The 22,509-nt window shown below is 34.4% G+C and overlaps 1 protein-coding gene across 7 annotated transcripts in view; it reads left to right on the top strand.

Moving 5' to 3' along the window:
• The window catches only part of NOVA1 (NOVA alternative splicing regulator 1), a 160,910-nt gene that overhangs the window by 36,136 nt on the left and 102,265 nt on the right, over window positions 1-22,509 (top strand). The window contains exon 1 of one of the 7 annotated variants that reach the window (XM_081551874.1): window positions 14,404-14,505. The exons of the other annotated variants lie outside the window; for them this stretch is intronic. The gene's annotated coding sequence lies outside the window, so the exon portion shown is untranslated. Of the gene's footprint in view, window positions 1-14,403; window positions 14,506-22,509 lie in introns of those variants that run through there. 7 annotated transcript variants of the gene reach the window in all.

The raw sequence follows: 22,509 nt of genomic DNA on the forward strand, positions 1-22,509 counted from the left end.
AACAGCCAATATTAATCTTGGGAGATCTGAGAGTGTGGTATCTATATGTCATTTCCAGGGTCTTAAAGGTTCTCCAGTGAATTTTCAAGTGTTCTTTCTTGGATAGTTTACATCTGTCTGCCAGCAATTAGGAACCAGTTCAGGTCCAGCTGAACCTTGTCCTTTCACTCCTGTCTACATTATACTTGGCAGTTCCAAGTCAGGAAGATCTCTGTTTCAAGATACCCAACTCTCTGATCTTCTAGAGGCCGAAGAGGACGTGTGGAATGAGGTGGTTAACCTAGGTGTGGAAATGTTGTCTATGTAGCCTTCTAGAGAATCCCTTAGTATTCAGTTCTTACGTACTCCAGCCTGAGGTTTTATTAGGCAAATTATCTTCTTATATTCTCCTCCTTTTCTGCCAGTTAGCTTTCTGGATCCTGTGCTGTGCTGAATCAACCACGAGTCTTCGGCCTGAGTTTTTCATTTTCCAAAACTTTGTATTTGTGGTTGTCTTCTCTCAGTTTTGTACTTTTTTCGTTATCTTAATGGAATTTCAGAAGGAAGCATCCTTAATTTGCCATACTTAACCATAAGAATAATGGTAATTATAAGACTTGCTCTGTTTATTTTAATATTGTTTTTGTTTTTAATCTTCAAACAAATACCATTAGAAAGACACTGCTAGTGTCCTCATTTTACAGATGAGGGAACAAAATGATAAGTTGCCCAGTATCACATGACTGGTAACCAAGAGATAGATACTAATCTGCAGACTTATTTTCTAGAGCCTGAGGTTGATACTTCATCATTAGAGACTAGAAGTCAACAATATGTCTCCATGACCTCTAGGGTTACTTTAACATACAGCTTAAAACTCGCTTTACATGAGACAAATCACAGATTTTCATATATCTAAATTAGAAGAAAACCTCATATCTTATAATATGTATACACGTATACACCCCACAGGCCACACATGGAAATCATTACTTATTACTTATGTGTAGAATAATTTTTTGGTAATATAAAACTTTAAGCTATTAGTTACCACTTAATGCCATTCTCGTAAGTAAGAGTTTTAAATTCTATTTACTGTCTGAACTGGGGCACAGTGTTCTACACATTAAGGATAATGAAATAAAATCAGAGGACTGATAAATTTTAGCTGATCTTATTAAAATTTTTGTTTAAAATTTTTAGGAAGAATAGAAATACAAGAAATGTTTGCAAAATTACAAATAAATAAAATTTTTGTTTCTTTAAAAGATACTGTGGCCAAACACGTGAAATTTAAAATAAACAGTTCTACTTTGAGTGTCACCAATTAAAAATAGACCTTCTTTGATACAGTTTGGTTTTTTCTTTTACAATAATAATAAATCATTTCTATTTTGTGTAATTTTTCTATCTTTCTATTTCTTCAGTGTAGACAGAAACCTATTGCCTTCCTGCTGAGAATATAATTTCTGAATCTAGACGATGTACTGTCAGCACAGTGAAGCAGGAAATTATTCTCCTGTGTCAGCTGCTGCTGTTAAAGAATAAAGAAAGTTTGGGATAGGATGCATTTCTATTATCTGTACTCACAAATCTCATATGACATGCAAACAGATTTTAATTCCACAGAGTTCAAAGTATTTTGTGACAAAAGATACACCCAGCTCTTGGTTCTTTCTCTACTCCCAGTGTATTTCAAAATTCCATGCTTTTATGTCTGTTTCAGTGAAAGTAGTCATCAAATTTATTCCACTTATTCAAGTCATAGAGCATGTGGAAATGATGCTCTTTAGGACACTGGGAATATTGGTATATTAAACTTAATAATAATACTGGCAGCATTGATAATGCTGCTGAACTAATACCTAATAGTTATATGGAACTTAATATGAGCCGGAGACAGCTTTGTCTCTACGTGCTTTCCACATACTGAATTAGTTCACACAATAATTCTGTGAAGAAAAGACAGCACAAAAGATTAAATGATTTGCTGACAGCATGTATGTATGCAACATGTAGGTATGTATGGTATATGTAGCCATGTGTATATAAGCATATACATGCATGTAAGTGTATATATGTATGTATGCATATGCATACATGTATACATACCTACGTATATATCTATACACTTATCTATATGTGTGTGTATATATACACACAAACCCATGTAAATGTGTTTTTTCTATAAAACTAGAGGCAGGGATAGCATTTGCTTAGTCTGCTCCCTAGGTCCACCCAATTGGCTGTCATGTTGTACTAATAGAATAGTCTCGTATGCGCAGCTTGTAGGAGTTAGCAAATATTAAAAATTAGGTGAAAATCTCAAAATCTGTCAATTTTATCCTTAGTCTAATTTTTCCATGAATTGAGAAAGGACTGCTGTTACATAATTTTCATCTCCAAAATGTCTCAGGAGCTTGTATTATAGAACACCACTTTGTTGGACAATCTGTACCCTACGTCTTTACCTGGCATAGACAGCAAATTACTATTTCCTTATCCAATAAAGTTTTGATTTTACTAAATTATCACAATGAATGATTTCAGTATTAAATTTCTATAGCTTTGTGGTAGAAGAAATTATAATGCTCATTCTTTTTACATTTGATGAAATTATTAAGGACATGTATTATTAAAATGACAAATTATATTCTAGACATCATAAGGAGCTCTGAGAAATTCATGTACATTTTTGTCAGCCTTAAAGTGGAGATGGTCTTAGAGTCATGACAAAGCCTGTATTTATTTTTAGTGTCATTATAAGGCATAAATTTGGTATTTGATCTCTCTTAAATATCATTCTTGGATATTTAAATTTGGAAATGCTAAGAACAGTTGATGATAAGATAGTCTCAAATATAAACCTATCTACATCATATAAAAATGATATTAAAATGTATAGTTATTCTGTATTTTTAAAAATGGACATTCAGTATCCTTCAGGAGTATGGATAGATCTACACACTTTAGAAAAATAGCCACTTTTATTTTAACTATAAAGGGTAGAAAACTACTTCCTTCTCTTGTGAAAATCATCTCATAGTTAATTTAGAATTTCCCTGTTTATATACATTTTCCATTGCATCTAAGTAATTTGCAAGATGTTTAGGCAGGGAGGGAAAACTTATCCTTGAATTCTTTTAGTGAGAAGTTTTCTATTTCAGTTTGCTGAAACAATATTACTTGGTTCCATTCTAACATCATCAGGTAGGCTGGGGAATTTTAGAATGACTAAAGTAAGTATATCACAAATACTAAAAAGAATAATAGCATTAAACTCTTAATTCTGTTATATCTATGGCTTTATCTGGGTTCCTGAAATTAAAATAGCACATTGTTAAACTTAACAAAATATCTTGGCCTATTTAAAACTTGTTACCTACTTACAAGTTTCCTATATATAGATTATAATTTTATTGAGTTTTATGGCATGAATTGCCTTTATAAACTAACATGCCCTGTGATCCTAGAAACTTAAAATATTACTTGCATGTGATGACAGCAAGTTTGGGTAGCTGTCTGTTTAGATTTATTTCTTATTTTGAATGTATGGGATTCTTCTTAGGTTCTGTCACTGTGTTCTATTTCAAGTGGAGGTAGCCTGAAAAAGAACTTTACATTGAAAATGTGTTTTTGTTTTTGGTAAAACTATAAAAATAGCTTTACAGAAAAATGCCATTGGAAAAATGAAAAACAAACAAAAAAATCTTACCTTGATAAAATCATTTCATATCAGCCATTGTAACAATGTTACCATTGTTTCTCTATCTGCCTTGCACCTAAGTCACCATGTTTAAAAATTATATAATATCTTTTTTATAGTTTACTTTCAAATTTACTTCCATGACCATTGCAGAAAAAATCATGTGTCACCTTTTGCACTTAGATTTTAGGGGGCTATTTCTGTTTCCATGTAATTATCCTAAACCTTTTTACTTGTTGACCTCATTAATAGAACATCTACTTTTTAAAATAATAGTCTGCACTTCTTAGAGCAATTTTGGCGGTAGTGGTGGTTCAGTTGCTAAGTCATGTCCATCTCTTACAACTTCATGGACTGTAGCCTGCCAGGCTCCTCTGTCCCAGAAATTCTCCAGGAATACTGGAGGGGGTTGCCATTTCCTTTCAAGGGGTTTTTCTCCACACAGGGATTGAACCCAGGTCTCCTGCGTTGCAGATGGATTCTTTACTGGCTGAGCCAGCAGGGAAACCCAGAGCAGTTTTAGTCTTACAGAAAAATTTAGTAGAAAGTCTAAGGGAGTTGCTATATGCAGCTGACCCTTCATATTGGCTACTAGTGTCCCAGGTGACACAGTTGGTAAAAAATCCGTCTGTCAGTGCAGGAGATGCTAGAGATGTGGCTTAGATCCCTGGGTCAGGAAGATCCCCTGAAATAGGAAATGGCAGCCCACTCCAGTAGTCTTGCCTGGAAAATTCCATGGACATGGGAGCCTGGTGAGCTGCAGTCCATGGGGTCACAAAGAGTCGGACACAACTGAGCACGCACACAACTAAGCACTTCATACCCACAGGTTCTAAAGCCTCGGATTCAAACAACCAAGGATTGAAAATATTTTGGAAAAAAAAAATCCAGAAAGTTCCAAAAAGAAAAAATAAGAATTTGTTGTGTGCTGGCAAATAGTTACATAGTTTACATTGTATTAGGTATTAGAAGTCCTGATCGGGTTGATGGCTTAGCGGGTGAAGATATAAAGAATCCTCTGGTAGCTCAGCTGGTAAAGAATCCATTGCCAGTAATGCGGGCGTTCAGTTCAGTTGCTCAGTCATGTTTGACTTTTTGCTACTCCATGGACTGCAGCACGCCAGGCTTCCCTGTCCATCACCAAATCCCAGAGCTTGCTCAGGCTCATGTCTATTGAGTAGGTGATGCCATCTAACCGTTTATCCTTTGTTGTCCCCTTTTCCTGCCTTCAGTATTTCCCAGAGAATCAGTTCTTCTCATCAGATGGCCAAAGTATTGGCGCTTCAGCATCAGTCCTTCCAGTGAATATTCAGGACTGGTTTCTTTTAGGACTGACTGGTTGGATCTCCTTATAGTCCAAAGGACTCTCAAGAGTCTTCTCCAACACCACAGTTCAAAAGCATCAATTCTTGGGCACTCAGCTTTCTTTATAGTCCAATTCTCACATCCATACATGACTACTGGAAAAACCATAGCTTTGACTATATGGACCTCTGTTGGCAAAGTAACGTTTGTTTTTTAATATGCTCTCTAGGTTGGTCATAGCTTTTCTTCCAAGGAGCCAAGTGTCTTTTAATTTCATGGCTGCAGTGATTTTGGAGCCCAAGAAAATAAAACCTGTCACTGTTGCCATTGTTTCCCCATCTATTTGCCATGAAGTGATGGGACTCGATGCCATAATTTTAGTTTTCTGAATGTTGAGCTTTAAGCCAACTTTTTCTGCTCTCCTCTTTCAATTTCGTCAAGAGTCTCTTTAGTTCTTCACTTTTCTGCTATAAGGGTGGTGTCCTCTGTATATCTGAGGTTATTGATATTTCTTCCGGCAATCTTGATTCCAGTTTGTGCTTCATCCAGCCTGGCATTTCACATGATATACTCTGCATATAAGTTAAATAAGCAGGGTGATAATATACAGCCTTGATATACTCCTTTCCCAATTTGGAACCTATTTGCAAAGCAGGAGACCCTGGTTCAATTCCTGGGTCAGGAAGATCCCCTGGAGAAGGGATAGGGTACCCATTCCAGTATTCTTGAGCTTCCCTTATGGCTCAGCTGGTAAAGAATCTTCCTGCATTGCAGGAGGCCTGGGTTCGATCCCTGGTTTAGGAAGATCTCCTGGAGAAAGGAAAGGCTACCCACTCCAGTATTCTTGCCTGGAGAATCCCCATGGACAGAGGAGCCTGGTGGGCAACAGTCCATGGGGTCACAAAGAGTTGGACATGACTGAGCGACTAAGCACAGCACATACACTGTGCAGGAGACACAGCAGACACAGGTTTGATCCCTGGGTCAGGAAGGTCCCCTGGGGGTGGAAATGGCGGTCAGTTCCAGTATTCTTGCCTGAAAAATCCCATGGACAGGGGAGCCTGGCAGGCTCCAGTCTGTGGGGTCGCAAAGAGTTGGACACAACCAAGCGACTGAGCACACAGGTATTATAACTAATACAGAGATATTTAATGTTTATAGGAGGATTGCGTAGAGTTTATGCCAGTACTGTACAATTTTATATAAGGGACTTGAGCGTCCTTGGATTTTGATATCTGCAGGAATCCGGGGCTAATTGCTCATGGACATTGAGAGTTGACTCTACTTTTTTTATGGTCCATACTTCTGCCCCCCACCCCAACCCACCCTGGCACACAGTTTTGTCTTATTAACATCTTACATTAGTATGATACATTAAGATTCAGTGTGATACATTAAAATTTTAGTGCCTTCACAAATGTATGATATGTATCCATCACTGCAGTGTTATACAGAACAGCTTCACTGTCCCAAACATCACCTGTGTTCTACCTCATCCCCCTTTTCCTCCCCATGCATCTCATGCACATGGGGTAAATCGCTTCAGTCCTGTCCTACTCTGCTACCCCATGGACTGTAGCCCACCAGGCTCCTCTGTGCATAGGATTCTCCAGGCAAGAATACTGGAGTGGGTTGCTGTGCCCTTCAGGGGATCTTCCCAGCCCAGGGGTTGGATCCACATCTCCTGTGGCTCCTGCATTGCAGGTGGATTTTTTACCCCTGAGCCACCAAGGAACCCCCCATGCATCTCTGGCAACCATTAATCTTTTCACTGTATGTATGGGTTTGCCTTTTCCAGAATGTCATATGCTTGAAATCATAGAATATGTAGCCTTCTTCAGATTGGCCTTTTTTCATCTTGTAATATGCATTTAAGCTGTCCTTATGTCTTTTTTTGTGGTATGGTACCTCATTTCTTTTTATATAATAAGGATATACCACAGTTTGTTTATTCATTCACCTAGTTGAACACCATGACTGCTTCCAGGTTTTGGCAATTATGAATAAAGCTGCTATAAACATTTGTATGTAGGTTTTTTTGTAGATATAAGTTGTAGCTCATTTGCGTAAATGCCAAGGAGTGTGATTGCTGAATCATATGGTAAGAGGAGGTTTAGTTTGAAAGAAACTGCCAGACTGTTTTCCAAATTGGCTGTACTGTTTTCCATTCCACTAGCAGTGCATGAACGTTCCTGTTGCTCTACATCCTCAGTAACATTTGGTGTTGTCAGTGTTTCGGGTTTTAGCCATTCTAATAGGTATCTCATGGTTGTTTTAGTTTGCAATTCCCTAATAACTTACTGTTATATCCCCGTCAAATCTATATCTTGAATTTCTAATCCTCTAGTACCTCATGACTTTATGCCTTTATATGGAGTTAGGATCTTTACAGAGTTAATCAAGTTAAAGTGAGGTTATTACAGTGAGTCCTAATCCAATATGATTGGTTTCCTTATAAAAAAGGGGAAATTTGAACACAGATATGCATACAGGGGGTATGCCATGGGAACTTGAAGACTGCCATCTGTAAGCCAATGATTGAGTCCTGGAATCTGATCCTCCCCTACAGCCCTCAGAAGGAACCAGCCCTGCCAACACCTTGATTTCAGACTCTGGCCTCCCAAACTGTGAGATGATTAATTTCTGTTATTTAAGTCCTCCAGTTATGGCAGCCCTGACAAACTAATACACATTTGATAGATGTTCTGCATCTTTTCATATCCTCATAGGTCATCACTTTATTGTTTTGGTAAGGTGTCTTTTCAGACCTTTGGCCCATTTTTTAAATTGAATTCATTTTCTAGTTGTTGAATTTGAGTTTTTTGTCTTTTTAGATTACTAGTCCTTTATCATACATGCATTTCCTAAATAATGTCTCCCTATCTGTAGCTTGTTTTTTCATTCTCTTAACAGGTTTCTTTGTTTTTGCAATGCAGAAGTTTTTAGTTTTAATGAAGACCAATTGATGAATTATTTTCTTTTATGGATTGTGCTTTTGGTGTTGTATCTGAAAAGTTATTGTCAATTCCAAGGTCACCTAGACTTTTCTCCTATGTTATATTATAGGAGGTTTATAGTCTTTGTCTTTTTCTGTTTTGAGCTCATTTTTAATAAAAGGTTTATTGCCTACATCTAGATTTTTTTTTTTTTTTTTTTTGATACGGATGTCCAGTTAGGCCAGCACTATTTGTTGAAAAGGTTATTCTTTCTTCATTGACTTTTATGCTTCTTGTCCAGGATCAGTTGACTATATTTGTATAAGTTTGTTTTGGGAATTTTTATTCTCTTCCATTGATCAGTTTTTCTGTTCTTTGACTGATATCATACAGTCTTGAATACTGTTACTTTATAGTAAGTCTTTTTCTTTTACACCAGTGATTGGAATGTTTAATAATAAAATATTCATATGTCACTTTATACAAAAGAAATCCTAAAAGATGTGTAACAAAAATAAACAAAAAGACAGTCTTGTATGTGAGGCCTCCAAATGGCAATCTCACTGTCTGGACTTCAGCTGGGTTTAGGTTTTATGTACAGTTACTATGTGTGTGTGCTCAGTTGCTCAGTCGTGTCTGGCTCTTCATGATCCCATGGACTGTAGCCTGCCAGGCTCCTCTATCCATGGGGTTTTCCAAGCAAGAACACTGGAGTGGGTTGCCGTTTCCTTCTCCATGTACTAAGTCTTAAAGTCTGGTAGAGTCAGTCTTCCAGCTTTGTCTTTCTCTTTCTTTTTTTTTTTTTTAATAAATTTATTTATTTTAGTTGGGGGTCTTTCTCTTTCAATATTGTGTTGACAATCTGGCTGACATTATTTACTAACAATGAGTTAACATGTAAGTTTGAAATACTTGAGTTTATATGATTTTCTTTATACTTGTCAATGTACTTATAAATGATAATATTTATTCTTGTATCCTGTGAAAAACTAGACTAGAAAAAAGGTATAATTATAGAACTTAATTTTGTAACTTTGCGTCATATTACTACCTTATGTTGTATCTCTGAGAACTAATTGATAAAATATGTTATATACCAGGCATAATTTAGGATAAATGATTGTAAAACGAATAGGACCATTACACAAGGAGTTATAAAGTATAATAGGATCCTGTATTCTCTAAAAATGTGACATTTAAACAGAATTATTATGTATTATTTAGTCATGTAAAATCCTGATACCTTAATTTATTTTAAAAGATATACCTGTTTTCAGAGAATTCCTATTAAATTTTAATGTGAATGTTAAATAAATGGAAATTTTAGGGGACAACCCAAAGGTATTAAGATATAAATCAAGGCAGAATATTCTTTAAAATTGTGTTTCAGTTTACTCCAATATGAATATCAAAAATGTTTCTTTAAAACAAACATTTTAAACTCTTGCTTTCTTTTCTTTTTTGCTTTTTCCTTCTGTGGATCCTTTTTGTCTTTAAGCTTCTAAGTGTGGTATCCAATTTATGGGATTTTGCTTTTTAGTTTCTATACAACCTAGTATTCTCTACAAAGGTATATAATATTTATATTTATTAGTCTTTATAATAAGACAGTATTATTTACAAATGTTCAAAATATTTATATAACTTTTATACACAAATAAATCTAAAGAATTCCTTATGAAATACTCATAGTTATATAATTACTAGTTCTTAAGAATAAGAAATTACTTGTTCTTAAGAATAAGAAGTAATACGGTTATGCAAGTATTCAGCCTGAATATTTTAAAGAGATGAAAAGCAAATAAATCATTTACTAGCTCATTGGTGTTAACCATTTCATAATACAGTATGGCTTCAGATGACGGGGATGGAGAGTTAAGTGGGAATGCAAACATGAAGTTTTTTATCTTTCTCCAATCTGACCTTTGTTTATGATTGGTCAGATCAGTTTTTTGTTTGTTTCTTTACTCCAGGGAAATGTTAAAACTTTCTGGACACGTCAGAAAATCAATTTAGTCTGACTTTAGTAAAGTCAGTTTAATCTGACTTAGTTTGAATTTTAACCTTATAGCACAATTTAAAACAGCTTTTCCCCTTCTACTCAGTGCCACTTAGGCGGTTCTGAGAGATTGTAGTGTGGAAGGTGTTGAGTCTGGTCATTCAGGCTGCTCATTCCAGTGAGTAGAGAGTGATCTGCTCTTGCATTTATATTCCTGTTTGTCCTCCTGAGTGTTGGTGCTTGGAGGAGAGAGGTAGAAAGGGAAAAGATGCCCCTACTTAAGTGGCGCACCTTTTTTATTTTTTCTATTTCTGTCATCTGAATAACCCTCATGCCTTCTGCAGGAAAGAGGCAAATACTACTCTTGATGTTTCATGTGTGTTAAGCTTTTTTGGGGGGATGGGATATTTTTGAAATGTCACACTATCCAGTTTGTCTTTTTCTCCTCTTTCTGTTTATGCTTCTCCAGGATGCACCCAGCCCCAGCGGGATCCCCATTGTCTAGAGGCGTAAATCCAACTACTTTGATAGCCTCACTCTTTGCTGTTTTAAATAGTGACTCCAGTTCTCTCTACCTGTTTTCCATTCCACATCTGTTTTCCCACCTCCTCGTACAGGCATGGCTGGGGGTATGGGCATGGGATGATAAGCAAGTCTAAATGTAAGCAAAAGTCCAGCGGAGTGATAAGGTAACCAGTTTTCCATCGTGCTCATCTTTTGGCCCACTCCGATATGGTTTGGGCTCTTGGAAATAGCGCTGCCCAATTAAGTCAGTGAAGCAGACTCTGATGACTGACTCACTCAAGATGGGCAGGGGTAGGCAGTTTGGAGTAAAGAGAAACTAAACTTGTTTAGACTCTCTTTTAAATGTGAAACACTTGAGTGGTGATTTTTTGTTCACAGTTGTGGATTGTAATGCCAATTCCTGTCTATGAGAGAAGTCCCACCTGATAGTCTGTTACATAAATTTTCTCAAAGTCTTGCTGGTTCTTCATTGTTGCTGTCTATCATCAGTTCCACCACAGCAGCTAGTGTGATCCTTTTAAAAGATTGAACAGGTTATATCTCTCTCCTAGTCAAGTTACTGCAGTGGCTTTCCTCTAACAGTTAAAAATCTGAAGTCCTTATATTATCCCAGGTTAAAACTTGATCATTTGGCCTACAAGGCCCTACATTATCTCGTCATTTGTTCTTGTCTCAGGTCTTTGCACTTGCCCTTCCATCTGTCTGCAGTGTTCTTACCCCAGATCGTCAGTCTGTGGACTCCTGCCACTTCATTCTTCACTCATATAATGCTGCTTCCTTTGGTTTTCTTTGTACTCTCTTAAAATAGTGTATTCGTCACTCTTTTCTCATAGCTTGCTTTAGTTTTAGTACATTGGTGAATCATTTTCTTACATTTTCTTATATATTTAATGGTTTGTTTAATGTCTCTCCTTTCCATTAGTATATAATCAAAGGACAAATCACTGGCTCCTTTGTTCAGTGCTTTGCCCAGGGGCTAAAATGGGACCTGACCCATATGAGAAAATCAACTTTTTTGTTGTTGAGTGAATGAATGAATGAAATGCATGCTACTTTCTGTACTCAAACTTTAGAAATAGCTTTGATTTATCTTATAGTTTTTACCCTCCTAGTGTTTTACAAAGTAGTATGCTTTAAAATTTTTTTACAGATCTTTTATCATTCTTAACTGTATATTCCCATTGTTATCATCCCAGTTGAACCATGTGCACCTCTAGTTCATCTCCCATGCTGCTGCTGAAAATGGTTTTTATAATAATGCTTCTCAAAATGCCACTTACCTGGAATAAAATGTTGAAAAATTCCCTAGCATAATTGGGCCTGTGCCTCTTGTCCTTCTCTTCACTGACCCTTCCGTGTGCTCTATATTCCGTGCTTATCCTTTTCATTGTAGTGCTCTGAATGCTTAATATGCTTCTCTCCTACTTCTGTGCCTTTCCTTAAAGCCTCTACTGTTTGTTCTTACTGCTATATATTTTGCTGGTGTGTGAATACATAAAATACAACACCTATCATGAGAAGACTCAAGGAAAAGTACTTTACATTTGAAATGATTGGGAACAAACTATATGGTTGCACTGTATGCCATTATTTCAGATATATTTGCAAGCTTATTCCTTCACTGAGCATCTTTAATACATGGTAACGGTTTATTTGTCCATTTTTAATGGGTATTTAAAAGTTACCAAAACCTTGAAGAGCGCCATGCACACTATTTTGTAATGCTGTTTGTAATAATTGTGAATTCGTTTTAAAGGTAAGGTTTATCTACATATTGTAACTCTAAAGCTTCTTTTTAAAGGATGTGTATGTATGAACGTTTGTTGTATCTCTTATGTCAGAAAATTATACTGAGGAAAGAAAATGGTATATGAAAGTAAAAGTATTATTTGTATAACCATTTCAGAAAATGTGTTTCCTTGATAGATTCTTCCAATTTAGATTTTTGTTGTTGTTGTTGTTTGAAAGGCCATACTGATAAAGAAAGTGAAATAACTTTATATAAACAATTGAAGCCAATTTTTTTTTCATGTCTGAACCTTTTCCAAGTAAGTACTGTGTCATAGAAGGGACCAGTGTGGCTTTTGGGAAAATGTAGACTCTAGGAGTATGTAGCAGTGTTCTAAAACTTGTATTTAGCATTTTTGTATCTAAACTAATGCAGAAACATGTAGCTTGTGATGTTGGTCTCTTTTGGAAGACACACCTAAAAAAAAGTAGAAGGCACAGCTAGGTAAAAGTAATATATTATGAAGTTATGTAGCAGTAAACAAAGATGGGACCCTATAAGGAAGTTTTGTTTGACATAGCTCTTTTGAACAGTTACTACTATTACTGATAATAATAGGGCAATATTAGGTGCTTTCTGTGAGTTATTTCATTTAATGGTTGGAACTTCCTTGTGTCTGTTCCTTACTTTACATAATGAGCTGCTCAGATTTAGGGGTTTGATTTAAATGATTACTGTTCCTTATTCAATTGAATGTCTTCACATTATTTACCAGTAGTTCCTTAAACTTTTTTGGAAAATCACAGAGCCTTTTGAAAACCTGACAAAAGCCCATTTCCCCTAGGGAAGAAATGTACTTATGCACCTGTATAATATGTCTTTAGCCTGCAATTTTGCAGAATTCCTAGTTTTCCTAATTCCCATAAGTAGACCCTGGATTGGGAATCGCTGATCTATGTCTTCTTTTGATAAAGAGACTGGGGAATTCTGCACTTTTTCCTCCTTTGCAACCTCTTGTCACTTAAAGGAGATAATATTCCTTTACATTATGACTTGTTACAGAAAGAGTTTAAGAAAGCTGGAAGGAAATTGTAAGCTCTCTCAGACCTCACTGAATATATGCCAAATTAAATCTGTTATGACAAGTGAGGTTCGGATAAGTTTGATGAAAGGACACTTTTTAATGGTCTGATTGGACTTGCATCAAAGCATTCTCAGTCTGTTTCAGGAACCTAAATGTGCTATTTTGAAATAATGTAATCAGTTGCGTCTTCAGATTAGCATAAATATAGTAGCTGTGCCTAGAGATAGAAGATTAGAAAATACCTTCCCACCTAATGATTCAGTGATATTTCTCAGAGAACAATTTCTGGATTTTTATCTTCTGATTCCATCAAAGATAAATCATATACAAAGGGTGTTGTTTTTGTAGTAGAAGTAGGATATAGTAATTATTTTCTGTATTGAAGAGCTGAAATTATCATATAATTGGTGAATTCATTGTTTATATGGACAAAGGAAGAAGATGTTTTTAGATTCTAATTCATTGTGACTTTGAGGAAGAGAAGTTGTCATTTTCTAATTAGGTCACTTTTAAAGCTCCATTATGTGAAAAATAGCCCTTTATAGTTTTTGAGGACTGTTTTTTTTTTTTTTAATCAAATGTTTAACATGAAGTAATTAAAAATTTCAGAATGTTTTTTCTTACGATTCTTTTTAGATATTTTCATGTTACTTAGGTTTCAGTTTTTTCACCTATTTTGTTTTTTACCCCTTGAATTGTTATCTAAAACAAATAAATTGGCCAAACAGAGTAAAGAATCTTACTGTATACATTTACCTGGTTTTAGGAAAATTACTATAGAAATAATGCTGTAAGTCAGTAAACAATGTTTGGGTTTAATTTTTTGACATATGTTTTAGTAATGATACTTAGTTATATTGTGAATTGAATAACTGTATTTTTATTTTTTCCGTCTCATTCTTAACATTCAATTTTTAAGTGAATAGTAGCCTGTCTGTGTAAGGCTCTTGTGACTAAACGATGTATTCTGCTTTGCTGTGGCACAGTTTTCAGACAGCCACTTTTGTTGTTAAATGTTTTCATTTTCTATAGTACTTTTCATCCCTGTATATATGTACAGGAGTCACTTCACCCACCACCGAATTGCAGCCACTTCTGAGGTGGAACGCAGCAACTGTTTAACAGCGCACTTTCCCCTAGGTGCTGACAGCTGTAGAAGAAATTGTACATGGTCCTGTACAGAAGGTATTTCTCCACTGTGCCATCTGCAGAGTGAAACTGACTAGGAGTACTACATAGACTGTAAGTTTCTTGTGTACCCGCCCTAGACTGGAAAACCCAAAACAAGAGAATAACACAAAACTGGGAAGCATCATTGAAAAGTGTATTGAGGTCAGTTAAGCTTAGTGCTGCTCTCCCTGGCTCTAAATTTTATTTTAAGGTCATCTAATTTGTGATTGGTACTGATTACATAGCAAATACATGGATGCACTCATTGGAAATTATTTTATTCTAAAAGCAAATGTAACTAAAATGCTTTTATAAGTACTTCACTTTTAATGAAACTAGAGAATCTATTTATTTTTAAATAATTTTCAATTGACCAAATCAAAATTATATAAGATTTTAGAGCTGTTTTCTTAAAGTAGCAAATCAACTTATAATTCAATAAAACATCCTGATTAGCTTTGCTTGCACTTATCTATGCCTTAGTTTTAATTTAATACTTTCATTCTTTTTGTGAAAGTTTTGCAGCAAAGCCACTTTTTGATGAATGTAGTTTTGATTTTTTGTTTTAGAAACATTTAAAATTTTTAACATATTGAAAGAAAGCATGGGAGAAAAGAAACAGTAAATATTTGAACTTCCACTTAGCATATTTTAGTTGCTCTCTCCCATATAATTATTTAATAATTTCCCTTTTTTCCTTTTGTAAGAGCAGTTTTACAAGAGTGCTGCTTTTGTAAGGTTGGCATGGTTGTGCTTTATAGGATAGGATAGGAAAATAACATTAAGAACCACTGTGTAATTTTAAACAATATGATATGGATTGTTATATTTCATTGTTTTGCTTTTTTTAGCCAAATAGTATGACTTACTAGTTATATTTGTGTGTGTGTTGTATCATAGACATTTATATGGCAAGAATTAGACTCTTTTAGTCTTTAGAAAGTCTTGATCTTATAAAACATAGTGTCTTTTGTTTTAGGTAACTTTAACATATGTGTCATAACTTAAATGATATTTGTGTACATCTCTATACCTATAGACTCTCAATGAAAGCAGATAAAAGCCTCTCTGGGCCACAGTTTGTTTACTTGTAAAATGAGGTGGGTGGAAAAAATTACTTTCTAGAGACCATTTCTTTAAGTGTTTGCTGTTCCACTAAATAGTAGAATTCAGTGTATTCAAAATTGTACCTTACGTTATGTAACCAAGATATCTTGGTTCAAGTGATTTTGTTCTAGTTAGAATATTATTTGTACTAATTACCAAGTGGTGCTATTTTAGAATCAAATAGGAGGTCTAATTTCCTACAAGATTTTCGACTGTCTCTAATTTTGTAGTGGAGTTACTCACAATGTTTTGGAATAAATTTTTTTGAGAATAAATACAGTCTGATTTTCATCAGGAAACATCAAGTATATTAGGAAAAGCTAGACTTTATTTACATTTAGAGAAGAATGTACTTAAATATTGCCAAAAAACTAACTTTTTAAGGAGATTTTAACCCTTACTTTCATACACGTAATACTTCACTCAGTAATCAAAACATTAAAAAAGTAAACATCAATATTTTTAAAAAATATAGTTTTAGACATAATATACTTGTGTTTCTCTAGCAAGAGTGTATTTTATCAGTATGTGAAAGTATTTAATTTACTATAATTGGTTCCTTTGCATTTTCTACATGCAGTGTAAGTATTAATACTATTCATCTTATTAACTGAAGTACTCATACTTGACAGAATAGACCATATGTTTTATATATATATTATTTTAATGTTTTAGTGAAAAGGTACAAACTATACCTGTGGTACATATTTGAATAAATATTTTTCAGTTATACAGGATATTTAATTGTTATATTTTATATCTTCTGTGGCTGGTGAAATTTAATTAGATTCATATGAAACATATACTTTAGTATACTCCCAGTGTATGGTATTTGGAAAAAAGGAATTATATGGAAATTTTCATTTTTATTTAATATGCTTGTGTACTATTTGAATTTAATGAACATGTACTGCTTGTGCAATCAAAAATAATGTTGATGTTTAAGTTCAGTTGTACATTTGAAACATTAGTTTATTTAGAAATTATTCTCATTGCATAAAGTATCTTACAGATACCTAATATCTCTATTTAATTTTTTATTTTCTAAGAGGGAGCTTATTATCATATTCTGAAGGGCCTGAATTGTGGTCAGGTGTATTCATCTATATTCTCTACATAATTTCGGAATTCAGAAATAAATACTAAATCAAATAGTTAATCTTAATGAAATCTTTATTTTTTCTTCCTCCATTATAATTTTCTATTTGAAATAGGAAAAATGAATCAAATCCATAGATAATAGGAATTTCTAAATAGTTGTATGTACTTAGACCTCCAGCAATAATGTTCTGCAAATATCTAGTTTTCAGTAGAGATTATATAAAGAAATATTAAGACTAGCCAAAGAAATAAGTGAAATTGGTGAGAAAATAAGCTAGCTAGTAGTATATTTGAGTGTGGATTTTAACTGTAACTAATTTTTAAAAACACACATTTTAAAATAGTTTCAATACATATTTCAGTTTCTCAGATACTCTCCTCAGTTTTACAAAGTACATATTCTGTCTTTTGGTTTAGAGATATGTTTAGATCCATCCGAAATATTTTTACAAAGTTATTTGGCTTTCCAAACTTTTGTGATACTATAGGGAGATAAAAAACTTTCAAATATTTTATTGTGAACAATGGGGAGATGATTTTGTAATTTAACATTAGGTGAACAGTTCTTTTTATTCTAAATGGGTTAAATTTGTGTTACTTCATTTAATAAACTTTTGTACTCATACATTATTTTCTATCATCCAAAATATAATTATGTTCCTAGAACAATACATGCAGTTTGAATGTATATATTTTAGAAATAAATGAGAAAAGATCTTTTCCCCAGATAAGCTCTGGCAAATACATGGAGATAAAATCCTCGTAGAATGACCTCAAGCTTTGCTATATCTTATTTTGTATAAATTCCTGCCTATTTTATAAATTATGCAGGTATTTATCAGTATAAATTGAATTGGTTCAAAATTTTAAATGTTTAAGTTTGCTTGAAGAACTGTTAATGCCACAGGTTTTAATGCAGAATTTAATAAGCCTCTTGTTTTAAAAAAAGTTTAACTCTGAAATTTCAATGTCTTGTGGGTAAAACTTGTGATGTGTGTATGTGTGTGCATGTTTGTGCATTTGTGTATCCATGTATTTCTAATGTATTTTCTAAAGTGTGGTTGGAATCCTGATCACCACTTTGTAGCTATTTATTCAAGTGTAACCTGGTTAAGAAATTTAAGGATTTTTTTTTCCCCCAACCTGTTAATTGAAAATCATTACACCTACCTCACAGGGTTGTTGTGAGGAAAAAACCAGCATGTGAAAGAGTTCTTCGTGTATACTAGACATGCAGTATATGAAAAACGAATGTTACTAAAACCTTTCAGTGGCCTTCATTGTTCTTTAGCTAAAATCCAAATTCCCTGTCCAGGCATGTGAACTGGCTCAACTTTATTTCTTCCTGCACGTATTGATTGCTTGAGTGATTGATACTGAACTTCTTACAATTCCCAGAATATGCCGTGCTTTCAATTGTGCCTTTGCCTGCCTGCAACATTCTTGCCAGCCACTCACATACCCCTTCATCCTTGGCTCCTATCAGCTGTATAACTCAGCCTAATCCTGTGGACATAACTTTAATTTCTCCTTAACTGAGGTGTTTCCTACTTCTTCATCCTTTATACTTTCATTTGATTACCCTTGTACATGATCCTGTAGGCTTTGCTTCTTCCTGTTCTAGCAATTACTGTGTTTCAGATAATGCTTGCACTTAACCTGTTTCCTCTGTGTGGCTTCCCTGGTAGCTCAGATGGTAAAGAATCTGCCTGCAATGCGGGAGACCCAGGTTCGATCCCTGGATCACGAGACCTCTTGGAGAAGGAAGTGGCAACCCATTCCAGTTTTCTTGTCTGGGAAATCCCATGGACAGAGGAGCCTAGCAGGCTCCAGTCCACAGGGTCTCAGAGAGTTGGATATGACTGAGCGACTAACCTTTCACTTTCTGTAAACTCACTAAAGGTAGAATTTGCCTTTAACTTCTTTTCCCCAGTACTTACGAGTTTCTGCAACTCAGAATGTGAATGAACATTTTATAAATAGATGTAGGTTCTCCCTAAACAAATTCACAGTATACATATGCTTAGATGATTGATATGCCTTTAAAAAATAACTTAAAGTCTTCTATATTTATAGATTTCAGACTTCACAATAATCAAATCAAAATTTTGACCTTATAATCAGACTACTTTGCCCACCATTTGCCATTCTATGGGTTTATTAAAAGAGATGAACTCATCAGGGTGCAAACGGAAAGTTAAAATTTAATTCTTTTCTGTCACTGAATATAAAATCTGAACTCTGAATATTATTTTTTCCGTATCTTAATGCTTTTCAAGGACCTATCTTTGTTCTGCCATGCTTTTGCTCTTCTTCCTTTCTCTTCCTCCTGTGTTTCTCTCTCTCCTTTTTTTTTTTTCTCCTTTATTCCTTCTTTTCTCACTCTCTGGCATTGCAAAGTAGTCTTAATTTTCAGGCAATAAAAAAACAGGCTAAGAAGTTAAAATTCCAAACTCTCATCCTATGTAAAATTTCTCTCTTACATCAACCTTACTCAAAGCAGGCTTAAAAATCTGAGTGGGGAAGGGGAACAGGACATGTTAACCAGTAGACTTTCTTTTCTTTTTTTTTTTAGTTTTATCAAATATTAAATTTTTTTTACAATGTTGTATTGGTTTCTGCCATACAACAATGCAAGTCAGCCATAATTACACCTACATTCCATCCCCTCCCCGCATCCCAGCCCTCCAGGTCATCGCAGAGCACCACACTGGGCTCCCTGTGCTGCACAGCAACTTCTCAGTAGCTCTCAATTTCTTTTCTTTTTTCTCTCTCAATTTCTTTTGTCTTATTTTTCCTCCCTACTCACTGTGCAGGTCCTGGGTCTTCCAATGTTTGGACATTAGAAATAGAGAATTACTAATTGGTAGTAAAGGTGTGTTGGAGATCTGAATGGGTTCTTTCTCTTGCTTTGAAGGTTTTATCAAGGATTCCTGCCTCCTGAGGTTACCCGGGTTAGAATTTGATACTTTGTCTTTGTTTGACTACCTTCCTTAGTCTCTGACTTGCTGGTCTACCTCTAGCCTTGACTTCTGGTGTTATCTTGTTCCTTCTGTAGCCCTTTGGGTAGGCTTTCTTTAACAATGCCTCAGGACTAGTTTCTCTCCCAGTGTCCTTATTTGTCCTGTGGGAAAATGTTTCTTGAGTACATAAACTCGGGAATGGAACTCGGGGCTGTTTCTGAGGTGGTAGCCCAGAGTGAGATCATCTTGCCCCCTTGCCTTTAGATTTTGTTTCAGTCCTAATTCCAGTTCCTGTTCCATTCATTAAGTGTCCTGTATTCTAAAGGGCATAGGGCAAAATCTGAGTGAATCATAGTTCTGTTTCTTCCTCAATTTATAAACTCCCCTTCTCCAATAGATGCTTTTATTTTTTTATGTGAATGATAAAATAAAGGATACATGAACAGTTGATGGCTCCAGTCTTTCCAAGTGTTGCATAGATGATGTGTCACCTCAGCTCTTGTACTTGGAACCTGTTGTTCTCAGCTTTGGATCCTTAGCTGAAAGTGAAAACACAGGAAAACTCACATTTTAACATCCTTTTAAATCACCTACACTGAGGCCCTTATGGGCAGCTGTCATATCTATGAATGTTCGTCCATGTCTATTGTTGCATGCCTTGTCTTAAGCTATTTTGTGACTTTGGGGTATTCTTTTTACCTTTTCCTCCTGGTGGAATCTCACTTGCTATTTGATGCCCAATTCAGGTGAAGTTTTTATTGGTTTTGGCAGTTAGAATAAGTGCTTTTCTATAGTGTGTTCTTTGCTCTCACTGGTACTTTGTTTATGATATTATTGTATTGCCTATAAAAATGTCTATCTTCCTACTAGATTGTGAGCATTTTTGAGACAGCCACTGACTTATTTCTTGGTGAATCTCTTCCTTCCTTTCTATAATATATTCAATGTATTATTTGATGAATTTATGAATCTCTTCTGAACATTGAGATCAGAGTTTATAATACTATTGTTGAGTAATTCATACTAATATTTTTATTTATTCATTTATAGCCTTGATCCAAAAATATTTGAGGGTGCAAGAATTATTTTTGTGCCTCTGATTTTTTTTAAGCTAGTGGTATTGCCTGTCATTCACTCATAGGCAAGTGCATTTTAGATTTAGTGCTGTTTTGGCTCAGTTGATCTTCTTCCAGTTTCCTTGCATTTGTTTATTTTTCTTTCTTGTTTTATTACAGTTGGTGGGGTCAGTGCTAATTACATAAGGATAACCAAGTAATCCAAGTAGGTTCAGATGGAAAGAAAATTCTTTTTTTCTATTATAGGATTTTCTTTTCTTATTTTAAGTTCCTCAAGTTTTCAGATTGTATCACAAAATATGGCCAGAAATGTTGAAAAATCAAACTATCAGTCACCAGGAGCTTTGGTTATGAGAGAGTAGTATGCCTATAACAGAAAATTAAATTGAAGCTGTATTTGTTGAGAGTAAAGTGCTATTTCAGCCATACATTAATGGATTATTATTTTGAGTGATTACTATACAAAAGTTGACTTAAGCAGTTTGAGGTCTAGCATTGAATTTCTGCTATTCCTTAACATAATAATTTAATGCAATCTTTATTGCTGAAATTTAGCCAAAAGTAGGATTCTTTAAAATGTATGGTCAGGTACATATTATTATCATATGGTCAGGTGATAATTAGAGAAGTGAGAAGTCAAAATGGCATTGTAAGTACAAATAATTGAAGAATTCCTTTTATGTTTAAAAATCTTTTTGTTCCTGGAAACTCCCAAATAAATGTAGGTAGTATACTAAAAAGTTAAAGAGAAAAAAAAAATGTGTTCTCTTCAAATCAGATCATCAGAGTTTGAGAGAAGTTAAATCAATTATCAATAAAATATCCCAGTAATTTTTTGCTCCTTGTTTCAACATTGCTATTAAATATGGATTATCTCATTGAAAATTTCAAAGATTTTTACCTTATTTACTAACTTTCACCAATATGACTGATGACACTTTAACTCGTAATTTCTGAGTTTTATCAGTTAACACTTCCTAGCCTAGGAATCTTGGTGAATGGACATTCTAACCTTTATGTTAGCTGAGATGGTATTTATGACAAATCTCAGAATCAGTTGAATTTCAAGCAGTATTGATGCAAGAAATTGTAGTATATGGGATTACTTGTATGAAGTCATATTTCTTATACCAATAAACTTGTGTATTTGTGCTTCATAAGAAGGAACAAACTATAAAATATGACTAATTGCATCTTAGTTTTAGATATCAAGAAGCTTTTCCTACTACTTTACTCTTTTCCCAACCATTGAAGTAATTTAAACTTTCTACTTAAAAAAATTATTAAAATTAATTATTTTGTATTTTTTACTTAGCTGAGGTGAGTATTGCTGTATGATAGAAGTTTGATAATAGAACAAATTTCTGTTTTTGTACATTTTTGTGAACATACTTGGGAAAAGTAAAATTCAGGGAAGGTTTTAGGAAGCATCTGGTATATGTAGCCACCAGTCATCAAATAGGAAAATCAATACTTAAAAGTATAGTTTTTTGAAATACACTATTTAAAATGCACTTTTTAAAAAATTTGTCATTTTGGTTTATTTTCCCTTTTAAGTGGCTCTATTTTTTAATTGTGATATTGTATAGGACTTTAATATAGAAACCCTGTTTTAGTGGATCATGTAAAATGTTAAAAATTAAAAAATAATGAACTCTAAAATTCATCAGAAAGTTACCTCTCTATTTTATCCCTAATCTTAGATAGTGATCTAATACATAATACCTTACTCATGTTATGGATGTAAATGCAAATAATAAGAAAATGGGCCATTAATTGATAGTTACTTTTTATATTTCTTTTTTGAAATTTTGACCCCGTATTTTCTT

The sequence above is a fragment of the Giraffa tippelskirchi genome, chromosome 12, assembly GCF_054371585.1.
Source record: "Giraffa tippelskirchi isolate mGirTip1 chromosome 12, T2T-mGirTip1v1.2.pri, whole genome shotgun sequence".
NCBI lineage: Eukaryota > Metazoa > Chordata > Mammalia > Artiodactyla > Giraffidae > Giraffa > Giraffa tippelskirchi.